General features: G+C 41.7%; 1 protein-coding gene across 6 annotated transcripts in view; it reads left to right on the top strand.

The window, feature by feature from the left end:
• BACH2 (BTB domain and CNC homolog 2) overlaps nucleotides 1–16,788 on the top strand; it is a 190,891-nt gene that overhangs the window by 71,655 nt on the left and 102,448 nt on the right. For 4 of the 6 annotated variants that reach the window (XM_030447795.1, XM_030447797.1, XM_030447799.1 and 1 more), the window contains one exon: nucleotides 13,698–13,806. The exons of 1 other annotated variant lie outside the window; for it this stretch is intronic. The gene's annotated coding sequence lies outside the window, so the exon portion shown is untranslated. The remainder of the gene's footprint in view (nucleotides 1–13,697; nucleotides 13,807–16,788) is intronic. One more of the 6 variants, XM_030447796.1, reaches the window with a different exon arrangement.

Here is a 16,788-nt window from a genome sequence, read left to right as displayed (position 1 = left end):
CTCAAGTAGAGAGGTGGGGGGAGAGGCATAGGAGTACTGACATTCTCATATCTAAGTTGTGGTGCTTGATATTGTTTATTACCTAGCAGCAGATTAGGTATTTTGTAGTAGTCTTGCACATTTTGACAGAGAAAAGTGGCTTACAAATAAATGTGGATGTTTTCTAAAAATATATGCATTTCTGTAGGAACATCAGAGGTAGCTTTCTGTTTGCACCTAGCCATCTTTCAGGATTACATCAAGAATAATTGGCATTCTCAGTTTGGCCTGAAATCCAGACTTCGAGACTTCTTTTATTTGAAGAAGGCTTTTATAAACATAAAGCCATGGGTTATATCATCATCATCATCCTGTTCTCTTAAACTCAATGAAAATATTATTTTTTTTTTAAAAATATACCTATAGCACTTCAGAGCCCCAGCATCATTTTCATACATTGGTTTGCTTATTTCTTGTATTCCTCTTGATCAGGACGGCAGAAATAGTGTCAAAAATGTTTTCTTTCATATGAAGCAGTATCTTTGTTATGGCTAAGACTATAAGGACCTCTTAGTTTCAGTTGACTTCCACCTCATTTAATGTCTTCTTGCTCTGCATGTCTTTTGGATTGTCTCAAACCCGTTAGATGCAAAATTAAAAGTTTAGTTGGCAATTACAAGAATTACTGAGAAGTGTCATACTCTTTGATTGCCTTGCTTCCAGGAGGCTGCGGGTGGGGAGGAATAAAAGCACACCTTAATTATACAGCCTAGCTGTTTATTTTCACAGCTGTAGCACCACTGAAATGTGCCACAGACATCCTAATTCCTGGCCCCTGAGTGTTGCACCTGCCAGTCCCGCAGCCTCGGTACCCTTTGGGGATGTGTGTGTGGCTGAACAATGCAGGATGACTACAAGAGGTTTATCCCATTAGAAATAAATTACAGTGTAGTGTAGCATGAAAATGATGTGTCAGTGAATACAGAACACAGGATTACCTTCTGTCTCTTCCCTTTATCAGAGATAACAGAAGCAGTATGAGAAGGAGATTTATATTGCACTCATTTGAAGCTGACCAAGCAATTTAGATGAGATGAAATAGGGATTTTATTTCTGGAGAGAAGAATTCCTGCTAAAATGCCATTAATTGCTTTATAATTTAAGGCACAAATTGTATCCAGCAATTTGTTGGTCTCCTATTTTTTTTTCCAGTAGAAATAATTCACCATGGAAAGATTATTCTGTCAAAAAATGACAATGAACTTACTAACAAATTTAGTTGAAAGAAGCTGAACTTCCATTTCAGCTATTCTTTTTCCCTCCCTGTCTCTTTAAGCTTTGTGTCAGTGAATTTCAATAAAAACAGTAGCAGCTTTACTAAATACTAAAATCTTAGTAAAACTTATGGCAAATACCATTGCAACACCAATATTACAGACATCCTCTGTTAAGCTCCTGGCTGTCACACTGTGCTCTGTTGAACTGGGAGGACATAAGAAGAGCTTAGGAAAGCTCCTGGGCACTCCTGGAGGATGAGACATTTGCCAGTGCAGACCAGACACTTCCAGGTCCAGTGCTGAACTCTGCTCCTGCTTCCCTGCCCTTGTTTTAAATATACCATATAGAACTTTCTCTGCAAGCACTGTCCCTATCTGCCAAGCTTCCCTCCTTTGGTTTTATAATTTTTTTTTAGCCAGTCTCTTTGTTATCTCCCTTTACTCTTCTTGGTGCATTTTTGTTTCCCTTTATCTGGTTCCCCTGTCACCCTGCTGCCAGCAAGCTGGTGGCTTGTCTCCATCACCCAAAGCTCTGCTCTTTCTCCCATGTGTTCATGCCTGGAATTTGCTTTGCCATTATTAACCCAGTGGTTGCCCACGGTTAATTTCTTTGCCAGAAAGGAAAACCAAGCTGACCTCAAAGGAGATGTGCCTCTACACAGATCACAGTTGTCTTGTACAAGCAGCTGCTTCTGCATCATGCCCAGAGCACAAGCTTTAGAGTTTCTACTTTGCTGTTGACCTGGGTTTAAGAAAGATTTGGAGGTTGTGAGATGAGCAGGGTCTTTTTTACTGTCAGTATGCACAGATCACCTCTAGAGCCATTGCATGCATTGCTTGCTTTGGTCATGGCACCAAGGATTTCCTTGGGAAGCAAGGATACAAATATCCAGTTGTGTGCAGGAGGTGTATGGGTACTCTGTGCTTGCTTTGCCTGGAGCTCAGGTCAGTGGGATGCAGCAGGGATATCCATCCCTGTGACAGAAAGCACCCCTGGTGCAGGGCCTGTTGTGCTTGAGGTTTATCTCAACTCTTTGACACACCTTGTTAGTTTGGGGGTTTTTTGGTAAAAACAAGGGCTCAGCCATAACCTAACATGGAAGTATCCTAATCTTCTGTCCTATTTATATATATAGTGTTTATTTCAAGGGAAGTCTTAATTTTACTTAATGGGGTGGCTGCCCTCATCTTTCTGCAAGATGAGCAGTGATTGTAGTAAATTAGATCTGTCTTCTCACTGAAGCACTGAAGGTTTTTTTTTGAAGGGAGGCAGTAATTATGTTTTAGTTTAAAAAATAATGGTTGCTCCATGGAACAAATGAGGCCATTTCGTCTATTTTTTAATTCTTCACAGATAGAAATTCCAGATAATTATTCCAGGAATTGCAGCTTCATACATACATAGTTTTTTAAAGTTCCATTATTGCTGTTTTCCTTGCTCCATGTCTTGGTCAGTATTTAAAGCTGCAGAGAGGCCCCTATATCATTTGTGTCACCATCAATAGGGGAGAAGAATAGCTTTTAGAAAAACTATTTTTGGTACAGATGTGTAGATGTGAATTTATAGCTTCAGTCATACTTCCAAGAGAGCATCTGTGAAAGTGAGATAGTTAGAAAGCTGTGTGAAAGAGCTGGCAGGAGGAGTGAAACATAGGGAGGGACTGCAGGAGGGAGTAACACCTGAAAACATCCACTGGGAGATGTGAAGCTGGGGTAGATGTGCAGCCTTTAAACCTCACCAGTCCCTGACCAACTGCTGGCATACTGCCTACCTTTTAAGAATTTTTATTTCAATTCAGCTTTGCCTGGTTTATGTATTCCCACCCTGATATACAACAGACATTTTTAATAAGGCTCGGAAGTGAGCAAGTGCTTTTTCCAGCTCTCTCCTCTCCATGCCTGCTGGAACATCTGTACACACTCACTTTTCCTGTCCAAAGATAGTTGGAGCTAGCGTGCCCAAAATACAGCTTCAGGCTCTGGTTTGTTGTTGTCTTAGTAAGCATAAAAATATGTTCTAATATTATGTCACTCTGTTTGTGTGTTTCAGCAGCTGAACTCCTTCTGTGTCCAGTTTGTCAGGAGTGGCTTTGCTTCCTGGGATTTATTTTCCCATAGCCTTAATCCTGAGTTGGTTATGTTGACTTAGTCTGAGCACTGCACTCTTTCTGTGAGGATGAATGTTCTAACCCAGTAGGACAATTCAGGCAGGGTTTTCTGCAGGAATGATGTGACTTCCTTTGGCTGACCTCATGCTCTGCCAGCAATGCCATTTGAACAGCACCCCTTCCCATCCCCACTACTTCCCCTGCATGTTCCTCTCCCTGCAGGCCTTGATGTGGTAGTGCAAAATCCCTCTCCTCTTTCTGCAGTGCTGTCTCCATGTCAGACATTCCTGCTTTGGCTTCCCAAATTTCCTGAGCTGACCTCTTCTGCTCCCTCCATCTAACACAGATGCAGTACGCCAATCCCTTCTGTAGATCTTCGTGTTCCTGCACTGTGTGTTGTAAAAATGGAATATATGTATTGAGGACATTTATTTTTATTTATTATATTTTGTTTAATGCATTATAGCCTGTGATGTGTGGTCAAGAGGCTTAATCTTGCCCTCTCATCACGTATTCCCAGGTAGGAAAGTGGGAAGGGAGCTTTGTGATGCCTGGAGACTCGGGGAAAGGAATCCTTTAAATGGCAAGTTGAGCTGCAGCCAAAGTTCTAGGTCAGCTGGTGTTTGCAAAGCTGAAACATGCTCAGATGTTTCAGGGGAGTCTGGTGACAAAGAAGAGCACAGATGTGATGCAAAAATTAGATGTTCGCATATTTGCAAGTAGCTATTGCAGACCATACAGTTGTTTGGAGATGTTATTTTTTGCTGAAAAATGAAAAAATACACCAGGCACTTTTATGGATCAAGCAAAAAAAGTGACATGATCATGTGTGGTTGTAAAAGCTCTTACACTGCTGTAAGTTTGGAAATGTTAAATGGCAAACTGGATGACTTAATGTGGGTCATCTCAAGTGAATGCCTGTAAAAAAGGACTTTGCAGCTCATTATTACGTATTCTCTCTCTCAGGCTTGTTTTATGGAATGGGAACTTTTAAAAGTTTCTGGTAAGAGGTTCTGGGTTTTATTAATGATATTCTCTATCTATCCTCAGAGAGCTGCAAAGACAGCCCCTCCTAGCTGTAGTAATACCTTGGTCTGAGGGAAGATGGAGGTATCAGAGCTTTTCCAGCAGAGGAGATGGGTGTCCCCTCTGGAGCCAGGAAAAGGAGGCAAGAAACCATACAGCTGGCACCCTTGTTACAACTCTCAGTGGCTGCCAAAATTTGTTTAAAATAGCTTTTACTCAGAGAACAATATTACAGATTTGTATTTGAGCTATTTGGACTTCACAGGGGTTGGAAACCGAGACGCCAAACAGTTGGCTGTTTTGTTTTGTTGGGTTTTTTTTTGGATGCAGACTTCCATATAGCAAAGTTTTTGTCACTCAGGTTTCTATTTCGAGCTCTGGGCTGCAAGGCATTTGTTGTAAAGCATGCTGTGGTTCCAGGACTGACTATTCACCATTCTTTGATATTTCTGTTATTATCATTTATGTTGTAGTGATGCCCAGAGGCAGAGCAGGTCAGGGCCCTGCTGCCCAGGGAGCTGGCAGCCTGGTTTACTGGTTCAGAAAGCTGCTCCAGAGCCTGGGCTGCCAGTCCAGAGCTTGCCATGCCTGGATAAAGCAGGGGTGATTCAGGTGAGGCAGCCAAATGTGCATTGTGAGTGCAGTTTACAGTCAGGAGGTCAGTGATTACTTCACCTGAGTTGGCAGATACGAATGCACAGCTCATTGTATCAGTGACTGTCATTATTTATTGCAAAGCCTTAAAAGTACTGGCCTACTATTTGGGCTCTGCCAACACCAGTTCCAGTAGGACCAGCATGAAAACAAACTGCTAGAAACAGGGATACTAATTAGAGAGATGTATTTTCTCCTTCCCAATGAGAGAAATCCCTCTTCCCTCTCCTTTCCTGAGCTCTGTGTGCAGCATCCCTGAGTGAATGACATGGTATGGTGTCCATGGATTTAAGGCAGGGGTTGAATTCTGTAGAAGGAATGTGCTGGGAAACGTTTCTTGTTTATAGTATGCCTTAGTCTGAGGCATATGTAGGTTGGAAAAGTAAATAGGAAAGTTGGAAAGGAAGTACAATAAAACAATTGAAAATTCCTGAATATGTTTCAAAGCCAATAGGGCGCTATTCCTACATTGTATAGGAGGGTGTGAGATGGCTTCTATGGGATGTAGTCTCAACCATCAGTGTGATTCAGTTGTACCTTTGCCACTTACGACTGGTCTGCAATCCTCAGGAATTAGGGTAAGTAAAGCCGTGTCTTCTGCCAGGGTGAATACAGGGAGAAGGAAAACTTCATCCTGCTTGACAGTGCCTTTTTAGCTGAAGTGCTGCCACTGCTGGCATGACATCAAAACTGGTTGATTGCTGAGAGAGACTTTAATCTGTGAAGACAGACATGAGGGGTAAAAAGAATTAAATGCTTAATTAATTGTTTTATACTTACTATTTCTTGGAGCAAGACTAGTTTTCCACTTTGCCTTGTTGTGTACTTTAAGATGCTGTGTGCTCTACTTGAAGCTTTACAGAAATTTGGTAAAGAAACCTGCACATCAGGGTTAAGAGGGTTCTGAATTAGGTGAGGGTTCTGATTCTACTAGTTGAATACTGGACATTTTTAACAGGAAAATGTTTGAGGCTAACAACATAAAGAGCTTATTTGCCTAATATTCTGTATTAGTCACAGCACTCATACAACCATTCAATGCTCCAAAAGGTCCAAAATGAACCTGTTGCCTTAGCTTTGACTTTTGGTGGCAGTTCTCTTCTGTTTTCATGGATTCCTTAAAACATTTTTCATTAGAATTCTAGTTACAAACACCAGCATTACTTTGGTGTGTCCCCTTCTGTTACCTCCTTGCTTCCCACATGCTGTTTTATGTGAAAGTCGTTGTGATTTGCTTTAAAAGAATAAAATCCTTCACTATAGTAGAGATGGTAACATGTTACAGTTCTTATCCACCTAAAAATGGCAGCAGTTGACTTGTAGCTTTTCATATAAACTGAAGTTTTCACTCAGAAAAGTTTCCACTTAGAGAAGGTAGCTATTAATTACTTACCTATCGATGTGTCAATATGCCACCCTCTCATTAAATAGTTCCCTTGTCTATTTCTCTCTGAAACTACAAAGCACTCCTTTCTGCAGAACAAGCTTGCTGACATCTTGACACTTCCCTAATGTTTTCAAATCCTGGCGGATTTGAGAGAATTAGTGGATTTATTTGAACTTCAGATTCAGGGCTTGTAAGGAGGCACAGATGAAAGCTAAAAAGGTTGACAAAAATGCAGTTGCAAGTGCTGGGTTTGGCATAGTTATCTTTGGCAACATGAGTCTCATCAAATCCAGGAACTCAAGTGATCATAAATCTGTTGTGATACCAGCAGTTGTCTTGTATTTCAGTGGTCAGTACTACCTCCACTATTGTTAGATTGGACCCTGGGGAAATGCAAAGGAAAGTGCAAGTCTCACCCACAATATTTTGGTACTAAGCAGGCCAAGCACTCAGAGGAGATCTTTATCTTCACTTTGCAGATGAAGGGTGAGGTTAATGGGCGAGGCCAAAATGTAGAAGAGATCTAAAGCAAGTGTTAGGTGGTGGTTTCTCCTTTCGCAAATGTTAGTCCAGAGACTAAATGCAGAATGTCCCTGCTTTCACAGATCACACTCTGCTTTTTCTTTCCAAACAGCAGTGCTTTTACCCCCAAGAGACCTAGAAAGAAAAGTCCACCCAGGAAGGAATTCTATTCAATTATGGCATTGCTAAGGATCATTTCAAGAAGTGATTTTGGATATTTTGGTGGTCCATGGATTTGGAAGATCTGTCCAATTCTCAACCATGATTTTATTTTAAGGAAAGGACTTGTGTAGTGACATTAGAGCTATGTACATGTAGCAATTTAGTAAAGAGAGCAAGTAGGTGGCACCTATTTTGCTACTATTTCTGCTACTTCACTTTCTGAGTATAATACTTCTGTTTAAGTGCTCCTTCCGCCTCCTGGTGTGCACAGATGTCTGGTACCTGGCTCTGTGCAGGAGATGATCAGATCAGTAGGGGCTTAGTTTATAAGTTGCACCTACTCATCTTGTTTTCTATTTGTTTGTGTCCATTACTGATTCCAGGTATGTGTTTTAATGCTATAAATATATTGTGCCATGCATCTGTCTATTTGGGGAGCTAATCCTGTTGTGGTAGGCATCTGCTTCAGGAGCAGCCTAGATAAAGAACAGCTCAGTCAAGTGCCAGCCTCTGTTATTGTCTGTAGCGGGTTATATCACTGGTGTTAGTGTAGTGCAGGAGTTAAAAAAGGAAAGATGTTATTTGCAGCATCAACTCATTAAAAATATTCTGTACAGATTTTTCCAAAAGAGTAAGCAGACCAAGCACAGTGGGCTCAGTGCCAGTGTATTTAATAGCCTCACACAGCACTAGTTGAAGCTCCAAGCTGGATAAAAGGCAGCTTTTTATGGGTTTGTTAAGTATTTCTTTAAAAAAAAAAAAAAAAAAAAAAAAAAAGGAAAAAGGTTTGTGTACAAAAGTAGCAAATTAATTCAGTTCTATCAGAAAGTAGGTCAGTGACTGACCTCCTGATAGCATGAGGCAGCAGTTTGTAGCTGAAGTGACAGCTCAGCAGCACAAACCCTCCATGTCTCCAGGAAACTTGTTTTGACAAATGTAAACACGTTATATCCTGTATTCCTCTTACTTATTTATTTTTTTGCTGCTGCATTAGAAACCACAAACTGTCACTCTCCATCCCCTTTCTTCACCCTTTCTGGTCCCCAAAGGGAAATGCCTTGTAATGTAGCTAATAATTTTTGCAAGGCTGTGTAATGTGTAAGGCATTCCAGCAGGGCTGGGGTTTTCTTTTGACAGCCGAAGTTGAGCACTGTGAACCAGACCTGACTAAAATCCAAACCAAAGTCTTTCCAATGGTGAGGGAAGTCAGTGGAAACACAGGAACCGGATTAGTTTAGGATCCTTGTGTCCTAGTCTTGCTTTGCTTTGTGCTGAATGAATTTTTTTCATATGGCCACGTGCCTCTTCAATATTCCTGTTGCCAACATTAGCATCTCTTTTGCTGAACAGACAACGTTTTGAACACATCCTCACTGTGGCCCAGCAAATCCTGAAACTGGGATGCTTTTGTAGTTTTGAGGGAAGTACCAAAGAGTTGATAAAGGGGATGTTGGCTCCGTGAACACCCCATAAATTGCTTCAGAGGACATGGGGAGTGGAATGGAGCAGAGTAGAGAAGATATTAGGTAAAATTTCTTCAGTGTGAAGGGGATGAACCACTGGAACAAGTTGCTCAGAGGAGTTGTGGATGCCCCCTCCCTGGAAGTGTTCAGGGTTGGATGGGTCTTTCAGCAACCAGGTCTAAGTGGGAGATGTCCCTGCCTATGCAGGAGGGTTGGAACTAGATGACCTTTAAGGTCACTTCCAACCCAAACCATTCTATGACATATTTATTTGATTCCTGGGCTTACTGAAATGTGTTGTGAAGGGATTTTGAGTATATCGGGATTATTTTGTCATTCTTTTTAGCAATGATGAACCAATAAGTATTCAGGTTTGTGTCAGTTTAGTTCGTGAGTGCTAAATGTGGAGGAGAGAAGGATGAATGACCAGCACCTCACCATCTCCAAGGAATCCTTGCACTTCCTTTTGGTGGAATGGCAACAGGCAAACATGGATGCTGGCTTTCAAGTGATTAAATTCTTCATAGGGCTGCCACATTTCTTCTGCTTTAAAGGGTAGGATGTGCAAAGCTGGTGCAGGTTGGGATCCTTTTAGTTGAAAGCAATTTGAGCATCTCCATCCCTTGAGGTTTAAGAACTGGAACCATTTTTTAAGTGCTCCCCCCCTCTACCCCTTTCCCCAAGTAGAAAGCTGTAAGGTTTTCCCCCACCCCCAAATGCTCCCAGGAGGTCCTGCCAGACTGTCCAGAGTAGCTCTTTCCTTGTTTCCTGGTGGGTGGCAGACCTCAGTGTAAAAGCTATGACATGGTGACCTTTGCAGTGACATGAAGGTGGGTGTTAGAGCAGTGACAGGAAAACTACCAACAGTGCAGGTAGTCACTGGTGCCACTTGCCTTGAGATAGAAGAGGCTCTTAAACCCCAGCACCTCTGAAGCATTTGGGTTAGCATCTTGTCCTTGCTGGCTGGAAAAGTGGTGCCCAGGGAATAAGAAAGCTGCAACTCTTCTTCTTTTTAAATTTCTGGCCAGGGGAGTTTGTTTCGCAGAGTCTGCAACTCAGGCAGGCAGGGTTACCTGTGTGCATCATCGAGATGGCAGGACAGCTTCATATATTTTCTTTTGCTTTCAAAATTCTGGTAAGGGCTTGCTGGCACAAATGTAATTTTTATGGCTTTCTTCTAGTGCCCTGCAAATAGCAAGAGGAGCTTGCTGGAAGTGCAGCTATGGGATCAGCCAAGACTCTGCCATCCTCCCTTTGCCAAAACTCAAATGGCAGAGCAGAGAGGTGTGACGCAGGGAGGTCACAGGAGCTCTTTGCTCTGCTTTTCCCTGATATTGAACCCATCTGCACTGGCCCTGCGTTGGTTTGAGTGGGCACAAGCTCATGCAAGGGACTCATCAAGAAAGGACCTTTTTCTTGTGGGTGGTTTCTTCACATTCACAAACTGGATCTTTCAGGAAAAATTTGTCGCAAGTAAATACATGATTTTTCTCAAAAAACCTAGCAAACTTTTTTTGAACAGTTTCAGGTGGCTTTTACCATCCCAAGGTAAGAACTCAAGGAGTTTGAGTTCCTTGTGTTTTCTTCTATACAGCAAAGATGTAAAAATGCACAGGAAAGTGTATTTGGGCAGTTGAGATAACTTAAAGTAAAACTTTAGGTTTTCTAGTTTTACCCCAAGGTGGAGGAAAATTAGTGTTACCTTCCGGGTAGTTGCACAGTTGAATGTTTTGACTTAATAGTTGAATCATCTTTATTTCAACCTCATTGAGTCTTGGACTGGATCCAGTGAAATATTGTATTTCATGAGATGCACTGAAAGTCTTCATAAATTTTTGTTACTTTGGGGAAGGGAGGTAAGAGCTGCCCCTTGAGTGCTTTTCTAAATGTACAGCAATCTAAGTTAATTAAGCATGGATGATATCATTCCAGTTAGCAGCACAAGATAATGTCCATACTGATTGTAATGACGTAATGTCCTTTGCTTCCATTAGATCTGTCACAGAGTAATGCGTGTCAGTTGCCAGAGTAGCATCTCAGATGATGAAGAAATTCTGTACAGAGTGCGTGAGGCATGAGCAGTGAAGAGCCTGTATGAAATGCCATCCTCCCTTAATTTTTTGCATGAGTTCTTTCTGGTTGATGTTACATGTTTTGAGTTTTGTAGAGAGAATGCATAGATCATGCTGGCAGTGATGCAGGCACGGGGCAGGTGGGCAGGTTCTGCAAAGGTACAATGTTGCTGCTCTTCAGGATCTAGGAACCACTTGAAGCATCTCTTTATAGTACAAGAGTTTGGGAAAAAGATTAACTCCTTGATTGCCCAGTTAATTTCCTGAGTGAATTTCCTCTGCATTTTTGCTCAGTATATGTTCTGAGAAGTGGTGGAGCTTCGGAAATGGTATTGGAGCAGGTTGCTGGTGCAAATATAGAGCAGTGGCTTTTAAATGAAGCCCACTTGGCAGTCGCTGAGAGTGCTCATTTTGCAGTACTGTGCTTTGCTGCTTTGGAGTATTACCAGCATTTTGATTTCTGCCTTGGGGTTGGGCACATCCTGCCTCTCTTTCTTCTCTCCTGCATTGGAAGTCTTCCTGTCCTGACCATCGACAGCGCTGGAGGGAAATCCAACTGACTGCTTGGTTTGTTTGCTGGATGGCAGTCCCTAGTGTAGTAAAATGAGGCAACCAGGTGCCACTAATTGCCAGGTAGTGGGCGTGAGCTTGTGTTAAGCCCACCTGTGCCTGATTAGGGCAGGCCCCAACTGCGCATGAGCAGGACCAGGGGGCCAATAAAAGGTGAGGCCTGAACTTACAGGCTCAGCTCAGTCCAGAGCTAGCCAGCAGAGAGGTCAGTCGCTCTTGGAGCAACAGCACTGATCCAGGCTGGTCAACCCTGAGGGCTATAGGCTCAGAGCACTACTCATGAGTCTCTGCTGGAACACTTGGTTGGACCTTAAAGCGCCGTTCCCTAAAAGAGGTTCGTCTTGCTACACCCTAGCATATTTAGATTCCTCTACAGAAGTACAGAGCAACTTAAACCTCAGACAACAAGAAAAACGAGGATAATTTGAAGTCATTGACACTTCAACCAAATCGATACTTTGGTTATCTCCTCCTGGCTTGGTCCTCTCCATCATTTGCCTTGATTCTTTTCCTTGATTTACTTTAGGGGGGGGCTAGAGTAAAGTTAGCATCTCCACTGAAGCACTCCTCCTTTCAGCTGAGACCACCTTTCTGTCCATTACTGATTCCAGGTTGTAAACTTATTTATCCTACCCTGAGGAAGAAGAGGAGGAGTTAAGATTTAAGAGCTGCCATGGGCACGAGTGCTGACTTACACTATCTTGAGTACACGGAAATCAGTGTGGACTTGTCTGATGAATGCCGCCACTCTTTTTCCTATATAGACCTCTACAGAAAAATTGAGAAATAAATGCTTCTCTTAAGATAACATTGTGTGACAGCTGAGAACAATTAAAACTCTTACTTGCAGCTATATTTTCCCCCTTCCTTTCTATAGTAGGAGGGTGGTGTCTGCAGCTCTCAGTAGCTGATACAGGGTCTTTGTCACTAGTCTGATCTTATCTAGAACAAATATTGTGCAAGATTATTTATTTTACAACCTTTTCTCCAGGTTTTGCACAATACACAGATCTTGGTAGATGGGAAAGAGGTTTTTTTTTTTCTTGCTAGAGCCTTTTTGGCAATAAACACACGCCTAACTGTAAGAAAAAAAAAACCCAACCTTTCACAACCAAGATTGTTTTGTGAAGCCCAAACATTTGTGAAGCTTACAAACCCTCAAACTTTGCATAATGTGCCCATCCCTGGTCTCAAACATGAGGTGGCAGGAGAGGGAAGTGTTACTTTTTTTAACCAACAACTTATGACTGTGTCAACACATGACAATTTGTCAAATCTTGCTGTAGTGGTGCTGTAAATTAATTTTTAGCATCAGTTGTGAGTGGTAAACACTTTGTGCGGTGTGAACAGCTCTTAGTACACAGTGTGAGTTGTCAGCAGCTTGTGAGCTACCCTACAAGAAAAAAAAAAAAAAAAGGAAAAAAAAAAAGAAAGCATGAAGGAAGGATAAAAGCTCATTTACTAGTATAAAATGGATCTGAGTCTGCAAAAATTCAACATGGAGTATTTTTTTTTACCAGTCAGCTCAACTTTGAAAATTGTTTCTTCCCTTAATAATAATCACCTACAAAGCTGGGAAATCACAACCCTCCAGCCTCTGCATCAAGCAGTGCCTGACAGCAAACAGGTTTCTCAGGCATGTGGCTAGATGAAGTGGAGCCTTCTCTTTGCTCTTGGATTTTGTCTTTGCTTTAAAAGCAGAACATGTCCCACAAATGCAAGCACGCTCTTCTGTCAGGGCATAAACGACATAAAATGTCTGGGAAAAAAAATTAATAAATGACAGCCCAAAGGGAAATTATGGAGGCTGAGCACTCTCCCTTCCGTGCTGGCTCTCCTTGCTGATTCCAGCTGCTGTGGTGGAGCTGGCAGTGATGGTTCATACAATAGGAAAAAATTATTTGGTAGAAAAAACCAGCAAATATGTATTGTAGAAAACAACTTTTCAGATACAAATGTATTTTAATCTGTCACTTTAGCAGAACAAGCAGTAATAACCTCCCAATCTAACAATGACTGTTAAGTTGAACATTAATTTGCTCAGTTGTTGAATTGGTAACATGTACAACTTACAAGTGAATACCCACTCAAGGGAGAGAAAAAAGAAGTTGGTGCCTGGAATTCCTGGCCTTGCTAAAATCACCTACAATTTTTGGTGCTTAGTGCCAGTATTTCATCTTGCATTTCCTGCAAATGCTGAAAGTAGAACTAGAGAAAAACAGCTGTGTGCATTTCTTCAGTGCTTTGATATGCTCAACATGTTTTTTTTTTCTCAAGCTCAGTCGTTCTCAGCTTTGGCACCATAGGTTAACTTTGCACCTTGGAGCTTGTTCCTGTAAGCAGGTGGCACATGAGAACCTTGGCATGAGAATTTTATCAAACCATACTAATGCTAGTTGTAACCTGGTTAGGGTTTCAGAAAGAAAGATTATTTGTGTGTGGCTTACAAAGAATTTTGGTTTTATTTCCTTTTCTAGATATAACTGTAAGTGCTGATTGTATGAAAGAGCTGAGCCACATCATCCAGCAAACTGTCTAGAGCAGCAGTTGGCTTGCTTGGAAATCACTTCCACGACTGTGTTGTAAGTAAGTATTTTTGGTTGTTCCTTAGAATTTCATAGTTTTACTCTTAACATCTGGTAGACTGTAGTGCTGCATGTGGAACTGTGAGCACTCACTCCCATGTCTGAAGCATAGAGGTAAAGTCCTGTAAAGGCTCTTTGCTGACTTTCTCTGAAACTCCAAGACACATTACCTGAACACTTCTAAGAACAGACAGTTACATAGAAGCCTAGAGAGAAATTTGTGAAAAAGCATATTGCTCTATTTTGCCATTCATTCTGTGACATGTATGTTTTTTTGAGTGTTCATCCTCGTCTGCATTTTCACACTTCAGCGTTTTAGCTGTGTTGGTATAGCCTTGACCAGGGCCAGTGCTCTGAGGGCATATTCCATGGCTATAGTCTGAGGTCTACCCAACTCAATTCAAAATGCTTCATGGATAGGTGCCCTAACTAATCAGAAAAGAGTACTGATTTATCTCTTCTGACATGCTGTGGGTATGGCTAAGGAACCTCACTAGGCCATGCATGGCTGTGAATTTGTTCAGCTGTATCTGTCTCCATGACAAGTTTGTGTCAATAAAAAGGACACCATTTCAGGTTAAAAGACAAATGCATTGAGTATGGCATTGAGAAGATGTTTTTACTTAAAATTAATAACATCATCCTTTGACTTGTACATGGAAGGAACCTCATCATGACATTTATACAGTTCCTTTTGAAAGCATAACCCATTTGGGGATGTTTGTGACCTGAAAGTTTACAACTGTGTCCGGTTCTGGGCCCCTCAGTTCAGGAAGGAGATTGAGGTGCTGGAGCAGATCCAGAGAAGACTAACAAGGCTGATGAAAAAGGACTCCAGCACAAGTCCTATGAGGAAGGGCTGAGGGATCTGGGGCTGTTTAGTCAGGGGAGACCTCATCACTCTCCACAACTCCCTGAAAGGAGGCTGGAGCTGGGGGGGGTCGGTCTCTTCTCCTGGGAAGCTATCAGTAAGACAAGAGGACATGGACTTAAGGTCTGCCAGGGGAGAGAGGGTGATCAGACATTGGAATGGGCTGCCCAAGGAGGTGGTGGATTGTCCATCCCTGGAGGTTTTTAAGAAGAGACTGAATGTGGCACTCAGTGCCATGGTCTGGTAGCCACGGCGGTAGTGGATCAAGGGTTGATGATCTCAGAGGTCCTTTCCAGCCCAGCTGATTAAGCGATTCTGTATTACTTTCATTTTTCTGCCACTGAAGATGCAGGTTATGAGAAGCATAATACAAGAAGTATTTATGATTTAGGTGCATTTTCCTTGAAATGGCATCTGATAACACTGTCGCTTCAGAAAACAAGGGTTGGGAGAGTTAGTGACATAGGGCTCAGTCACTGAAGCATATTATACAGGCTGCTCACAATACTGTACACAAACTAGTTTAAAAAGCCACCCACAACATCTGCTAATTTTAAGACCAGGTCTTTCAAACGCAGTGGTAAAGAAGGATTCACTGTTCCAGCATGGCATTCTGCCTCATGTCCTTATAATCTAACGATATTAGTCTGTTTAATGGTGCCAGAAGGCCACATGCTGGCTCTCTGTGAAGCCCCAAACAGTAGATGCATGCTTTTATGTAGTTAAACAAATGTTAATTGTGATTCATGAATAGTTTTACCCCAACTATTAAGTAATATCAAACACTAAATTTTTCAATCAGTAATTGTTTTTCCAGCTGCTAAGCGGGACCAAGCATTCCGTATTTTGAGTTATTTTTGCAGCTGCTCAGCTGCTTTAAACATAAAAGTTTCATGTTATTTTGTAGGTCTTAGCAGCCTTGAATACACAGTGGGCAAAAGTTAGTGAAAGCCTGTGGTAGAAGTGGAATGGTGACAATCTTCTGATGCACCTTGGTTAGCTGTGGATAGTTTGGGCTGCATCCACATAAACTGAAAATAGCATCTTGGGCACTTTTGAAAGTTTGTGGTTTCACAGCATTTTCTCACAAAAGTCTGAAGTTTTTTTCTTTCTCACTGTGCTACTTATTACACAGGTGGAAATTAGCTGTTTTTTCCCTCTTGAGATCTTGAGACTTTCTGTAGAGGATTCAGCCAGTGTGAATTATTTCATGAAATAATGGTTTGACTTGCTGCATCACCGTGCAAGTTGTATAATAGGACAGAATTTTGTTTTAGAAGTACATATTATGTATCCTTCACTGGTAGATCTGAAGACATTTGCAAATATCTATTAAACCACAGATCATGATGGTAATGGAAGAGATACTGTTCTCGCCCACTATGAAGACTAACCTGGCTGTGAGTACATTGCTCACACTTTCCCAGTAATTCATTAGCCAAACCAGTAAAACGATCTAGCCAGTTTGATGCAGTGGCTTACTGGTAGGTGTTCTTCAGCTGATTGCTCATTTTTATGTGATGTGGAGCAGCATCAAAGCATTTACTTAGGAAATTTTTTTGTGCGTCTCCTTTCTCTGGTTTTCCCACCAGATCTTCTCTGTTGCCTCACAATGCCACTGTCTGCATAAGCAGTTTCTGTAATTCTTTGAAGCTGTGAATAAAACATCTTGTAAATATCACTGATCTGCTTCTTTTGAAGCCATAGTCGTGAACACAGGGTGCACAGACAAAGGACACTTAATGCTGAGAGCTAGGGAGAAGCTGGTACAAGTAGTGAAGGTTAAATTCTTTTTAATGTTCAGTTGTGTTGGTTTTTTAACACAAAGCAAAAAAGAAGCAGAATTAAAAGTTTCTGCAAAGCAGAAGTGTGAGTGAAACGAAACGTAGTAGCTAGACAAATGAAAAACTATAAATTGATTAAAAAACACACCAAACTTAAATAACAAAGGCCTGGTAGAAGAGGTGTTCTGTCAGCCACCCAGCTTGGACTGAGCACTCAAATGGAACTCACAGTCTGGGTTCAGTTCCCCGCTTCAGTCACAGGTTTCCTGTGCGTTCTCAGGCAACCTCTTTCATCTGCCCCCATGACTGACTTCCTCATTTGTGCAGC

Source organism: Calypte anna, chromosome 3 (assembly GCF_003957555.1).
Source record: "Calypte anna isolate BGI_N300 chromosome 3, bCalAnn1_v1.p, whole genome shotgun sequence".
Taxonomy (NCBI): Eukaryota; Metazoa; Chordata; class Aves; order Apodiformes; family Trochilidae; genus Calypte; species Calypte anna.
The sequence above is the reverse complement of the archived record's forward strand: the minus strand, read 5'-3'. Positions and strand labels throughout refer to the sequence as shown.